The sequence below is a fragment of the Eutrigla gurnardus genome, assembly GCF_963514095.1.
Source record: "Eutrigla gurnardus genome assembly, chromosome: 3".
Taxonomy (NCBI): domain Eukaryota; kingdom Metazoa; phylum Chordata; class Actinopteri; order Perciformes; family Triglidae; genus Eutrigla; species Eutrigla gurnardus.
The window spans coordinates 14,737,274-14,752,296 of NC_139917.1; the positions used below are offsets into that span (position 1 = coordinate 14,737,274).

The following is a 15,023-nucleotide window of genomic DNA, read 5'->3' on the forward strand; positions in this document are numbered from 1 at the left end:
CTAACACAATGGATGCTTTCTTCATATTTGACCATGGGAATGAAGCCTCACACTTTGTCTCTATGCTCATATGCGGACGTCGTACTCGGTCATCCGCCCCTCCTCAAACATGTCAAACTAACTTTCTTTACCTGACATAACCTCAGTGATCAGAGTGTCTGGACTGCACTCCTCCTCGCTGTCCACATCTGCGAGTCTCTCTCTCTCTCTCTGGTCAATTCCCAAACATACATGGCAAATCTGTTTAGGATGGACATTTGATCCAATATTCAGTTTGCATCTGCGCTAGTGACGTCCTGTATCTCCCATATGACCCCCTCCGCCACCATGGCATCGGTGTCTGGCATTAATGAGGAAGTAATGAGTCTCCTCTACTCCTCATTTGGACATTCATCTAGTGGAACTTCCTATTACCTCTGTAAGGACTGCGTCACTGCGAACAAAAACAATTATAAGCGGACAGATGGTTTTTAACCGACAACACCATGTCAGCCGTTCACAACGGTGCTTTATAGAAATGCCTTTCATTCACTTCAAATATTTACACAACGTTTTAAGTGACTTCCTGAAGGTATTAGTTACATATTATGTCTTGCATTCGGCCAGTACTTTCCAAACTTTTCCCATCATGCTGCCCTGTGGAAGCTGGGAAAAATGAATGAAAATTCTTCTTTTTTTTATTATAAAGAAGCAAGTCGAATTGTATTGAAGTGTCATTATTTTTACTCTTTTCACAATAGATTTCTATCCACCTGCTTTTATGCCCAATTTCAGTTTGCAGATAAAAGAACTTTCAAAATTAAAAATAAAGATTTTTACACTTGGCTGAGATGGAAAAGTGGGTCTATTAATACAAAGGAAATGTGAGTGCAGTGGAAACAGGCTTGCAAATAAACTTGACACATCAAGCTTGGGTTCTGCACTACGAAGCAGATTTGAGGTTAGTGAGGTAAGGAAAGATTATTGAGAGTACAGTTTAGTTGTATGGGAGTTGTATTTTATAGGAGGCCCAAAATATGCACATTTACCTTTGTTTTTAGGCACCATTTGGGTGAAAATTGGAGAAGCAGTTCCAGTTTGAGCTCCCGTATCTCTCCTGAAATGCCATTTTAGTTAAATCCACATGTGTGTATGGAAGTCATGAACACATTATCTCAAGTTGACATGTTATCTTGATGTTAACAGTTTTGTTTCCTTAAGATAAGGAGATAATTAACCCGGGCTAAACAGGTTCATTTAATTTGGGATCATGACAACAGGATTAAAACAATAATTGCATCCTCAGACACTCTTGGCTTCGGTCTCTGTGGAAACCAGCCAGTTTACTCAGAGCTCCCATAAAACAAGTTTCTTTTCGAGTTGAACTGGAGGTTCGTAAGCCAATAAATGGGCAAAGAATACACACAGGAGTCAAACAAACCTCAACGTAAACTATTTCCACTTTGACTCAAATTAGCTCTGGAGGCAGTAAAGCTGTTGTCGGTCATAAACCATCCGTTTCAAAATACACGCCAGCCCTATTCTTTGCCCCACTTCTGACGTCAGCGTCTCTCTGAGGTCGCACCTCAAGCAGCTTGAGGTTCAGGAGTATTTAAGTTAAGCAGAGTTTCCCCGACGTCGTGTTTATTCAACACTGAGTGGTGTGAAACTTGTCTGCAAACACACGCGTGATGGAAATGTGCTCTTGCTCAGCTGCAGGTTTCGTGACCATCTTCGTCTATATGCAGCACGTTTCTCCTCACACCATAAACACACACGTACAATTATGTGTGGACACATCCCAATTACGCTCATTCGCCTTCTCCATCACCACACCGACACACACACACACACACACATACACAGACAGACACATACACACACACACACACGGTCTTGCATTTAATTGGTGAGTTGGACATGTCCCCTCATGCCAAACGCACTACAACAGCACATAATCCAACATATATATTTTATTATTATAAGATGAAAACTAAACTAAATTAATTAATTCTTTTCACCCATTCATTCTCAAACAAGGGCATCACTGCATATGTGGAGCTGTGTGGTTTTTGTTGTGAAACGTTTTCTGTCAGTTGAAAAGTTAGGACTTTATATTTTTCTAAATATATATCGATGAGAAGCATTCTATGTATTTGAATACTCTATATGAATATGTCATTGTGTACTGCGTCGTGGGTGGGAGCGAGTGCAGTGGCTTTGTAGTGTTTTGAGCATGTTTGCACAGCCTGCCACAGACTCGTACCTTCGCTGACCTGGTGAAAATGAATCATGACCATCAATAAAAAAAAATATACTTGTACATTTGTGTCTGACATTTTTTTTTCAGAATCCATGATAATTTGATTTACAGATAGAAGGTCCAACTGAAGCGTCTTGTTACGTGAAGTTTTCACTGCTTACAAGTGACATTATGTCAACGTTCGGGCTAAAATGAATCAGAAACATCACTGGTGAAATGATCAGAACACAAGTTACATAAATAAGTCTATTCAAAGGCAGTTGGCTGCTAGTCCACCACTCTCACCATGAAATGTTACATGCAGGTTACATCACCTGGAATAAAATATTTTTAATTTCTACATTTCACTCACATGTTCATCTTGCAGCGAGGCTTAGTAGGCTTAAAGTCACCTCTTCCATCACCAACAGAGACCAGGCTAAAATCAGGTACTCAACAATTCAAGTATTGTATCTGTTTCTGTCTAATCTTACTCTTCAATTTTTCAAAACAAGGATTAAACTAATTTTGGGCATATTTGTGGAAACAGCGTCAAAGTGTTAGGCGTCTGGGGACCATGATCAGGTTCATGGTTAAGATGAACAGCAGACTCCCGAGTAAAAGTCCAACGTTTTGTTGACTTGATACTGTTTGTTTGTTTTGACTGTAAGAAAAAGTTTTCATTCAAAGAAGACAAACAGAAAGGTTTAGATGACGCTTTGGATCATGGCCTGCAATATACAGTCATTTTTTCTTCCCAATTTAAAATGTAATTTTGTCAACGGTCTGTACTGATGCCCGTACATGGAGGTTCAACTGAACAAGGTGTGAAATTAGGAAATATGTTGGTAATAATCTGGGAACAACATACAAATAATTTATACTGTAGGCTTTTTTAAACATTGGGTACATATTCTATTATTATGGGACACAGCATGAGCCACTGAACAACACTGTTGTACTAAAAAGAAGTGAGAATGTTGCAGATCTGTGGTGCTCTAAAAAGGTATGCTGCTTCTCCTTGGGAGGTCTGGATGGTTCATAACGTAGCAGCGCTTCGACAATGTAATTCGGTCCATTCAGAGCTTTGTAAACCAGCGGTATTTTAAAAGGCAGTTGTTTGACACACGAAGGCAGAGCAAAGATCTGAGAACCGGTGGGACTCGTTCCACTTTGCTGTGTTACTGAGGACTCTGGCAGCCAAAACTAAGGAGAATGGATTATTTTTCTATGCATTATATTTGTTAAAATGATTTTGCTCTTTGAGGACGAATCGGCATGTGTTATTTTCTGTCTTTGGAATCTAATCCTGGTTTTTAAATGTGAAGATGAACTTGACCCAGATCAGCCAACATAGCTCCTATCTCCTGCCTGCAGGAAGTCAGTGCAGATACTCTGCTTGGCAGTCCCACTGTTTCAGGAACAAGAGATAATTAAAAGGAATGATATGTAAATGTTCCTAATCAATGATTAATGGTTTCCCGTTTGCTGCTTGACGCTCCAGGCGAGACTATCTCCAGCGGGAGGTTCATGCAGGGAGGAAGATAGTCATTTTTCAATTCCATTCAGTAATTTATGCAAAGCACACATCTTACCGTCAAAGACAACTTTGTTCTACCTAAACTATATACTGTATATATATGAAGCGTTTTTTTTCTGAATTTATACATGATGTATTTCGGAGTAATTTTATTTACACAACTTTTTTACTGTGTTACTGTGTAATTGTTGGGTGTCGTTATAATATTCAGATAATCACTTTTACCGTGCCTTGCTGCCTGGCGTGAACAGGAATAGGTAATGCTGGTAAACACCAGGAGAGTCTGAAAATAGAGTCATTCTCCAAAGAGTGCAGAAGCGTGGTCGACAGGACACCGACTTGTCACCATGGCGACACATTTTCCCACTGCCAGATACTGTCATTTCCTGAGAGTGCTGGCAACATGGGCTCATCAACACACCTGGACAAACGCTACTTTGAGAACACACAAAGGCTAATAATGGATGAAGTTTGAGAAGCACACCAGGAACCATTCCTCAGAAGCTAAAAATGTCAGGGAGATATATCTGGACTAGTGGGGAGGGGGTCACTTCCTCAGGTGAGGAGGTTAGAACTGAAGAAGCCTCTTGGATGAGAAGAAACATCTTCAAAAACATAAAGCAGCATGGCAGCAAATGCTGGTCTGGTTTAGGCCTTGTACACCAGTGTTCACCTACACAGGGTCACTGTTAACTAGCATTATGATTCACCATAAAGTCCCATTAATAAATGTAATTTAGATTATATGTATGGGTGTACAAATAAAAGCATTAGGGGCTTGACACCAGTCTAGTCCACAGCTGTACTGTGGTACTGTGGGAGTGTATATAGGCACAGGGTTGCTTTGAGCTAAACACCAACATCAGTCTGCTAACAGTGCCAATGCTAATGCTCAGCAGGTATAATGTTAACCATGTTCAGCATCTTACATACATTTACGAATTAGTCCTCAACACAAAGTACAACTGTGATACAAATTTTGCAGTTATCAAATCATAATCCAAAAGTTTTGGACAAATTGTAACTTTTATCTGATAATGGTGCTGGATGAAAACTCAAGAGGATCACCATAGATGTTAGAGCCGACCCTGAGGGGAACATGAATGTCTGTTTCCAACATTCAAGTCAACCCATCCAATGGAACTACAAAGTCGACATCATTTAAAAGCAGTTCACTAGTATCCATATGTTGAACAATTTGATTACAATTCCTGAAATGTAGAGACCCGGTAGCTAATCATTGTAAATATTTGTAAATTTGCCCTAATAAATCCTCTAATTCTTTCAGTCAAACAAGCCCAGAGCATGGCTAAGCCAACCAGCACATGCAGTTCAACACAAATAACAGCTCTGTGACACTTAATCCCCCTGACCTTTAAGCTTTGCTGAGGCTGTGCAGCTCTCCATCAACACAAAGCTTGAGAGGAGGCCTGGAGAATTTTCCAATTAGGCAGCATGGGCTCGTCTCGAAGCTGCAGATGAGATGCACAGCCACAACGCTGCAACTTGACATTCCTGTCAGCCACTTGTGTGAACTTCCATCTGTCTGCCATCCCTGCACCAGAGGTTTTATGACAGAGCGGTGACAGCGGAGTCACAGACGCCGCTGCTGGGAATTTCATCGCCGGCTTGAGAATATCCACATCTTGCTGTCTGCAAGAAATATAACATCAGCTTAATGAGACAGAAAATGGGGAGGCTCAGGATTTGATTTGTGTCCATTTTGTAGAGCCATTCTGTGTCTCGGAGCCATCCTCATTACGTTGCCAGGTTGTTGTTGCGCCCCTTAACAGTGGTCATCATTCACTCGTATACGAGCGGGAGACAGGTTTCAATGTGGCGAAAAATGCAGGTCATCCTCAATTATTCACAGATTTGCAACACAGGAACACTACGTCAGCGAGCAGATCGTAAAAACAAATGACATTTTCTCACCGCAACCATGAGGTCATGGTTTTCACTTATTTGGTGAAATATTTCAACAAGACAGATGAGTAGAGACATTCATGGTCCCCCGACAATGAATCCTAAGACCTGGTAATCTTGAGATACGCCCTGTAGCGCCACCTTGAGGTAAGCATGTGGTTTAGAATGAAATGTCGAAGCAACCGTTGGATAGATTGCTACCAAATGAAGCACACATTGTGAAGCAAACGATGAAAAACCCCCTCTGGATCAACTATGGTCACGTTGGTGTTCTCGAGAGTCAACTAGCGCCACCATCAGGTCAAAATCACAATTTGTCCAGCACTTTAGTTTGTGACCAAATACCTACAAAACTGACCACGTTTCCATCAGCCTCAGCTGTACTTTGTGTTTGGTGCCGATTTGCAAATGTTAGCATGCTAACATACTAAACTAAACTTGTGAACATGATGAACATTACACCTGCTCAACATCGTCCTGTTAGCATTGTCATTGTGAGCATGGTAGCATGCTGACGTTAGCATTTAGCTCAAAGCACAGCCTCAAAGAGCACCTAGCTTTGGTGCAGTTAAAGAGTTGTTAAACAACAAACACAATTTTCCAATATAAATCACACTTATATTTAGACTTGGATGTTTACTACTCAAACGCTGGACTGGTAATTGTTATAACTACTAATATGGACATGAAGATAAGGCTGAGTAGTAAATAGGAGCTGCAGTTGGACTGGTTTATATAACACTAGATGTGTGATTCAGGGGATGTAGGACAGGTGATGATCAGGTGACTGCTGGCCGGTGAGGGAATGCCAGGTATGACAGGAAATGTTACACCAGGAAAATGTTGGAAAAGGCAGAAAAAGAGGCAAACGTATCAAGTAGCCTTTCCTTGGAGATTTTGCAGTTACACAATAAGTGCACACACATCACAACAGAGCTTTGATGTGCAGCAGTGCTTCAATAATGTGCCAAGTCATCTTTTCTAATCTGGGACTGACTAATCCCCCTTCGTTCCTGATCCAGGCAGTGAGAGGGAGAGACAAAAAGGTCTGCTCGTCCGTGGTGAGTGGATTCACTATGGATGGTTCATGTTGACCCTGCTGTCTTTTTGGCGGCAGGGCAGCGGGCTCTAGGGACCATGTGCACCACCATCATGTTTCTCTCCACTCTGGCTCTGGTACTGCGCCAGCATTTCATCAGCCGTGACAAGAAGACGTAAGTTGTTTCTGTTTTTGAAAAGATTTATCTGAGCAAAGAAGGGTCTTGGCCCATTTTTTGGCAATTCCATAATGAAAGTTAATTCGGTGTCATAATCAGTAGTCAGTGTCTAAGTTAACACTATAACAGAAAATACAGGACATTCTTCAAAAGCCGTTTTAAACACATTAAACCAATAAAAGCGTAACTTTCGTATTTTTCTATGGGTGCCTCCACCAACGGTGGAAATATTCACAGTGGAAACTTGCAGATGCAGTAATTAATGCTTCTACTTTATTATGATGAAAATCCATGATTGCTATTGAAGACAGGAACTAGCCGGGCCAGAATTTTAGAAATACAAGCCCAAATTCCCCGAGCAGAACTACACTAACCAAACGGAAAAATATTGAGTATTTTAAAATAAATCACAGAATATCTCATCTTTATTCATCTAAATGTTCAATGTATTTTCTGTATGTTCCATCGTACTACATTGTGTTGTCTTGCAATGTATGCAATTGTGGAGGAAAATTAATTGAATTTATATACTTATTTTCCAGTCTAATTTAGTCAGAAAAATATAACATTATTATATGTCCCTGGTTATTATCACCACCTTTTGTTGGTCTGTTGTCCACTTCTCAGCCCATCTAGTCACCTCAAGTATGAACACTTATTCTTTTTTCTTTTCTTTCTTTTTTTTGTAGTAAACATTTGCAACAGAGCATTTGTCATTTTATTTATAAATATATATATATATATATATATATATATATATATATATATATATATAAACAAAAAATATGGAAATGCATCAAGAATAGCTGGTTTCATCCAAAACACACACAATTATCTTCATGTTTTGGCCATTTTATGATCCATTACAGCATTAATGAGCACCCTCAGGCCAGTGCTGTGTGCATATGATAATTGGGTTGAACATAATACGTGGTTGGAATTAATCTCGTTTAATCCTGTACCATCAAAATTTCAGGTGTGACTAAATTCTTGGAAACCAGGCCCAACGAAGTATATAAAACAAACCTATTTCACATACAGCCTCTCTGTGCTTCTACAGTCATGTGCACTCAGTAACTGGAGGTTCAAGTTGTAAGCTATATGTCTCCTTTCTCTTTAAATACAGCAAGCAGTGTTTAGCTTTCCTCCAGTGCTCTGGGCATGCTGGGATCGTATTAATGTTGGAGAATAAATTGTTTTAGATGTCATCATCAGGTTGCCAGATATTGATCTCTCCACACAATTACGTGTAATGAGGTGCGGCGCCTCAGTTGGAGGTCCATGTCTAATGTAAGAAGTAGAGATCACTACATGAGTCATTTTCCAAGAGCCCTTCTTGCCTTCAGGTGCTCAACCCCCCCAGGCAGGGTCTACCCTCGGATCTGCTCTAGCGCATTACGACATTCAACATCTTCTGACGAACAAAGCAATTATGGGGTGTGAATAACACCATGGTTTTGGGCTTAAATGGATTTCAAGGTAACCGTGTGCTGGGAAACGAGCTGAATACCGTGAAATGCTTTTGTTTTCGGTAGTCAGCCTCAGATTGGCTGTTTTGTTACTGAAGGGAATCTCCGGGAACTGGATGCTATTCTGAGCCAACTAGAAACTGGTACTGATTGAAAATGCCAAGATCGAATAATGAGCCAACCTACGCCTTAAATATTAAATATGACCTTCCAGGAGATCTTTAACACAAGACTTTGATAACTTAAAATAGCTAGGTGATTGAACAAACTGCATGTTCTTTCCTCAGGAACACAGGTTTCCTTGTGAAATGCCACAGATCCAATTATCATATATTATTTACTTAATTACACCGGTACATTCAATAATAATCAGTGAAAAGATAAAAAATAATTATAGATATTTTCAGTTGCTGAAAGGTTGAATCATTAATGCAGCATTACGGAACTAATAAAAGGCAAAGACTGATATTTGTTGAAGACTTTTTAAACGTTTTTATCACAAATATGTATTAATGATTGTTGTGAATTATCTGTTGTCTTTAAATTAATTATTAAAGCACTCAACTAACAATACCTTCTTCTAACAATAACATTTATTTACAACTCAATATATGCTCAGAAATATGCCATCTAGACATACTGTATCACATCTTTTCACATACTTTACTTACTTTTTATTCTACAGCCATGCTAGCTCCTCTATGACATAGGGTGGTGCTGTGCACTAAATGCTAACTTTTGAGTGCTAACATGCTCGTAATGACAATGCAACACGATGTGATCTTTAGCAGGTATAATGTTTATCATGTTGACTATCTTAGTGTTTAAGCATGCTAAAATTTGCTAATTAGCACCAAGAACAACTGAGGATGATGGGAATCTCCTCAGTCATCAAAGTCCTGAGGATACATCCTCTTGGGAGCATGACATTTTTATGGCTATTCCTACAACATTTTTTCGATATTTTTTGCTGCAATTTTGTCACATATCGACTAACACAAATTAAAAGTTATCAGCCAGGATCTAATTACTAACCAATAATGTAACATTGATTAGAAATAAAATCAGATGTTAACTTTGTTAAAGGAATACTTCACCGGTAGAAACATGAATATGTATTGAAAGTGGGTCATATATGTAGTCGAAATGATTCGAAATAAATTTTGAATTTGGTGCTTTCTTGACCGAGAAAGGCCAGACAGTGACAGTGACTTTTTGGCACATGTGGATGGAAGACAACAACTCCCACAATGCACAGCTCCGCAGGTGCAAGCTTCCAAGCAAGAGGGCGTATGTTACTTTTAGTTTCTGCAAGTAAGTCCCACCACTGATCTGTAATAGGTCTGTAGTCTCAGTGGGTCTTGCCCCCTATAGGCGGGTTGAAAACATGAGGAAGAAGTGTTGTAGTCTCACCCCCTCTAACCAAAGCAGCCTCTGATGACACAAATATCATTTTGCATCATCGGAGGCTCATTTTCAGAATACAAATAAGGAGATCTCCCGTCTCTGGGGGAAATTAGGGAATGATGCATGACTATTAAAAAATGAAGTATTCCTTTAAGTGTCATATTATTGCAAGTAATTTATTTGCAACAGGTTGCTTAGGAAGTAGAAAAAAACATATATATAAAAAACATTAATTATAGCAACGCTATTTGGAAAATGTTTACTGAAAAATAACTTTTGTTTTCTCTTCTTAATGGGGTGGAAACACATCAGGGAATCCAATTGGTTTTGTGTGTGCTCACTGAGTAATTGTGCCAACGCGCCGCACCGCTTTACAAACTGCAGGAATAACATGACTGTGACCCGGAGAGAGTGATGGTGCAGAATACAGTGCCTCGAAACAGGAACACTTTCCCACCGCATTTCTATTCAAGTCATGAAAAGGCTTTGTTGAAGAGATAAATAAAAATGAGACTCAGAAGTGTTTGGTCAGTTGTCTGTTCTGTCTCTTTGCCTGCAACGGTGTGAGGTATAATACAACTCTCTATCTGTCCCTGACATGCAGTGGTTACAGTTACCCCGCCATCGTCCCTGTGATGCTCATCATTCTCTCCTGCATGTCATTCATTGTAATCTTAGTCGATGGATGAAACACACGGTTCGGCCCACTCTGACCTCCATCTCTTCCTCCTCTCAGCTTTCCAAAAGACTCGGGGGAGAATGAGGCGCCCTGTGTGGGGGGCGGCAAAGACTCGGAGAAGTGACGCTCAGTGTGTCACCAGGCAATCCGCCTCAGGTAAACAATGATAAATACGCTGTTTTCTTGTGTCAGCAAATTATTGTTTTTGTGTCAAGCCGCGATTCACAGTCGGCCCGGGGCTAATTTTTAGTCTTTGTGAGCAGGATTAATTTCCTGACACTACAAGCAGTCTGAATTACTGCATATGAATTAAACTAAATTCAACATCTTAACATTTGGGTTTTCCCTCTTTTCCAAGGAGTTTGTATGTGTAAGAATGTAAAATATGGGAAGCTGTCTTCCGTCTTTGTCTTCTAGTGACAGAAACTTAGATTGTATAAAGGTCTATTGTCATTCTTATTATTATTTCATTGGATATTTCACACTGGGCCATATGATGTGATTATTCTATACAGTTAAAACGATAATATTACACAACGGGTGGATAAAATGTCTTTACACTACCAGTCTATTATGTAAATCAACTGCTATTGAGTTTTTCTTTAGTCAATAAAAGGACTAGGATTGGGCTCGGACAGCATTGTAAAGTGTTTCCGTTTTTATAAAATACCAGTCCACACACTGATAACAACAGCGTAATTGAGGAACATCCATCTTATGTAACACTGAAAACCACATTAAGTCGAAAACATGACTGCGTTTTGTCTCACCACAGTTAATTAGGCAGCCTCCAGCAGGGAGATCACACTCAATAGGTGCACTTTCAACATATTCTGACTGCCACACATATCCAAAGCCTGTGCCCTTCACACCGGTATTCTCTAATGTCTATAACAAAATGCCAGCTGACACATTTTCCATTCATCAGAAACAGTGCAGTGAAAGGAGATCTAGCATTTAGATATGTGTGTGTTTATCAGCGTTTATTTGACCGATAATGGGGCCATATTGTGGAAACACCATCTAGTCTGACACCCTATACCTCACTTGCGGTAAGGTATAGTGTGGAGGGGATCCGTTTCTGGACTCAAGTTACATTGTAGGACACTGTGTGGGAACCGTGTCACTGACCCGGCGCTCCAGTCTGTGACACGGCGTTTGGAGGGGAAATGACGGCTCGGAGGGGAAACGGTCGGGCGACGGACGCATGTTTGCCAGAGCAGTGGGGGGACGTGCACAACTGGAGCATAGAGAAGAGACAAAGCCACAGAGTAAGACCATCGTCTGCTCAACCAATTCCACTCTCTTGTGTTCTAGTTTCTTACAGCTCTTGTACATTTAATTGTGAGCCGACTGAACTCAGTGCACCTGTAATTATCTCTAAACTGTGCTGCAGCTCTTCTGTAGTAGCTCTTTTACTGTAGGTGTGTGTATGTTTGACAAAAAATCATTTGTGACTTGTGAGTCCTTCGTACAAACACAAGATCAGTCACTGCATCTCCATGATGCTTGATGATACAGTTAAGTTTTGTTGTTAAACTGACATAAGAGTCTGTACTAATTAAAGTATTAATTAGCTTTTTAATGAAGTCATTAACTCAGACACGCTACATAACGGTCATTACGAAGCACCCGTACACCATGCTGTGCTCACAGTAAATATAACAGAAAGAAGGGCAAATCTGCCTTTCGGCCCAGACCAGCTTTGAGCTGTGTGTGAGTTTTTCATTCATCTGGAAAATAAATAACCAAAATAAACTTACACATTTCCACCCTAATGCCTGACTGACAGCACTCAATGACAAACAAACGACTTCTGGGGGCTTGAACCACAACCCTGCCAACTGCAAATTACTGCACGTACTTAGCGATTCTCGACCAAAGAAATGAATAGTCGACTACCAGTTATATGATTGTCAGTTAATCAGTTTGTTTACGTAATTGTTTATCCACAAAGAATTACACAAAACCATAAAAAACGACTAATCGAACTTTCGATTCCTGCCGTCATTTGCATGGCATGGTCACGTTTGAAGTCCTCCCATGGGAAAATATGATCCATTTCCATCTGGTGGATGAATTGTGGTACTGCACTCACCCTAAAGGCACTGTCCTTAAATACGGGCATTAGCTGGTAAAATTGACCAATTAGTTATGATTTTCTTTGAATGGGAATGTGTGTTAACAAAGCCAAAACAGTTAAGTATTTAGATGAAATCACGACCTACAGTGACATGATTTTTAGCTTCCTGACAACCATAAGATGGCACGGATGGTACTGGTAATGCGTTTGTGTCAGGCAAGCTAGAGCACGGACCAATCAGCGAGCAAAACGTCACTGAAGGCTTTTCTCAATGGTTAACAGGTTTTCGCTCTACTCCGGACTGGTTTTGGCAAGAATTTGATAAACAGATGGTTCATCCAATCAACTGCCAAGCATTTTTTGAAAGCGCCTGCCCCAGTTTCAAATGACAGCTTTTCAGATGGTCTCAAGAGGTTTAATAGAAATACAAATGGAATCAATGTACGTGATTGTTAACCAAGATGTTTTTAAGACCAAGGTTTTTTTCCCCGTGTAATTTCATATTTATTCTAAGAAATGTGACCAAAAAAGATGAAAGAAACAGAAACAGAAACAGAAATGTGTGTTATCTGATATGGAAATTGGTCCCAAGAAAAGCGTGACATCACTTATTTCCAACATTGCCCCAGCCACTTAAAAAACACGAGAAAGACTAAAACAAATGCAGAAATCATAAAGAAACCAAAACTTTTCTTCTTTTGCTGAAAATCATCACTTATGGTAAGAAGCAGAGAAAACAGGTTTTAGGGCTTTTCCATTCATTATATTTAAGGGTTCCTCCAAACATCCATCCAAAAAGAAAGAAAATGCATCTTCCGTCTACAGAGTTCAATGACTGTCCGTGGCAACTACACATCACCAACCTGCCTGCTAGAAGTGCAGTAAGGCTGAACACTTCCTATAGCTTGCTCAATAGATATGAAACTACTCGGTTTGCTCGGAGGCGAGTCTGCTGTGATCAAAAGGCGCTTGATCCAATTTCATTTTGCGACATTTGCATCATCTCAAAATACTTCACCAACTCTCTCTCTCTCGTTTCCACACAGTTGTGGGTTGCCAATGTGGAAGGCGTCCTCAGGTCCATGGCAAGACAGCTGGTGAGTCTTTGTCATTTTAAAAAGAGCACTGAGTGCAGCAGATACGTCAATTATCTACATACTAAATATGATTATTTTAAATGATACTGGTGTTTCTGAATGTGGTTGTTTACAGCTCATTGTGGCCAACAAGGTGTCGAACTAACTTACCTTTTCCCAGGATGCTTCTCTGGAGAAATATCCCCATTGTAAAAGTGGAAACCCCCCAGAGTGTCGTCTATCTTCTTTGAACCACATCAGGTCTCTCTGCAGTCAACCAGCTGATCCATAGAGGCGGCGTTAGATTTTCTTTACTATATGAAGGCAGAACAAATCCCACATTTCAGACAGGCTTGAAACCAATCCTATTGATTGTGTTAAACTTTTACAGAACTTTTCTTTTATTACAGCAAAATAGGGATGTCACCAAAGATTGGCTGCCTACAGCGCCGTGTCTTTGTGTCACCAGCGAGAAAATGTATTTATTTGAACCCAGTTTTCACGGCAAACCTCACTTCAATCACTCATGCAATGATCTCCTGTCTTAAACTGGTGTTTGACATTCAGGAGAGGAAAGTCATTTCACATCCGAGTGTATCGTTACTCAACTGTCACATTAGTGGTGTAAACTAGTGTCCAACTCCAGGTTCTCCTGGAAAGACGGCTAACTTTGTGTCACTATTACTGACCAGACCAGAAATAAACAAAGGTTTTCTGTGAAGTGCACTTCCTGTTGTGTCTTTATTTGAAAGGGAAATCCGCACCCACACTGTCAGCAGGGCAAAAACAAGCTACCAGCATTATTCTTATTTCATTTAAAATAATGATTTTACCCTACATATCTACAGGATCTTTTTTTCATCTTTTTATGAGCTGGACCATTTCCTTTGCCAACAGATGAGATCTTGTTATTTCCTCTCTGATTACATAAATGACTGAATCCTTGTTGATATTAAGGTTGTTTTTCCTGTTCGTTGTCCTCTGGGTACCAGTGTGCATTCAATTTATGTTCCAAAAGCACCACTGTGACAGAGTTATGGCAGAGCGCTATGCATCTAATCTATCAAGAACTCTGTTTGCCATTGTGACAACTATGTACCAAATCCCCTGTGGTACACTATGGGGGGAAACTAATGTGCCTACGTCGCCATGAACATCGCCACTCTGCCAAGCGTGCACTCTGAATCCGCCTGTGTAATCAAGACGCGACTATCTGCCGATAGTGGCGGCGGCACTTCCATATCTCGCCATTACCTCCTGCCCTGATGAGCCTGTCTGTCTCAAATTACAAGGTGAAAGCGGGGCTTTTGTGCGCTTGGTAAAGCGGAGCAGCTTGGGTAATGAGCGTGGTCTTCCTGCACACTCTGGCAGACCATAGGAGTTAATCTAATGATGGGGGAGACAG

The 15,023-nt window shown here is 40.3% G+C and overlaps 1 long non-coding RNA gene across 1 annotated transcript; it reads left to right on the top strand.

The window, feature by feature from the left end:
* Positions 1-6,708: 6,708 nt before the first annotated feature.
* Positions 6,709-14,359, top strand: LOC311011232. The gene is made up of 4 exons (XR_014596877.1): positions 6,709-6,901; positions 10,517-10,615; positions 13,589-13,639; positions 13,800-14,359. It is a non-coding gene; the product is annotated as an uncharacterized lncRNA (long non-coding RNA).
* The last annotated feature ends 664 nt before the right edge of the window (positions 14,360-15,023 follow it).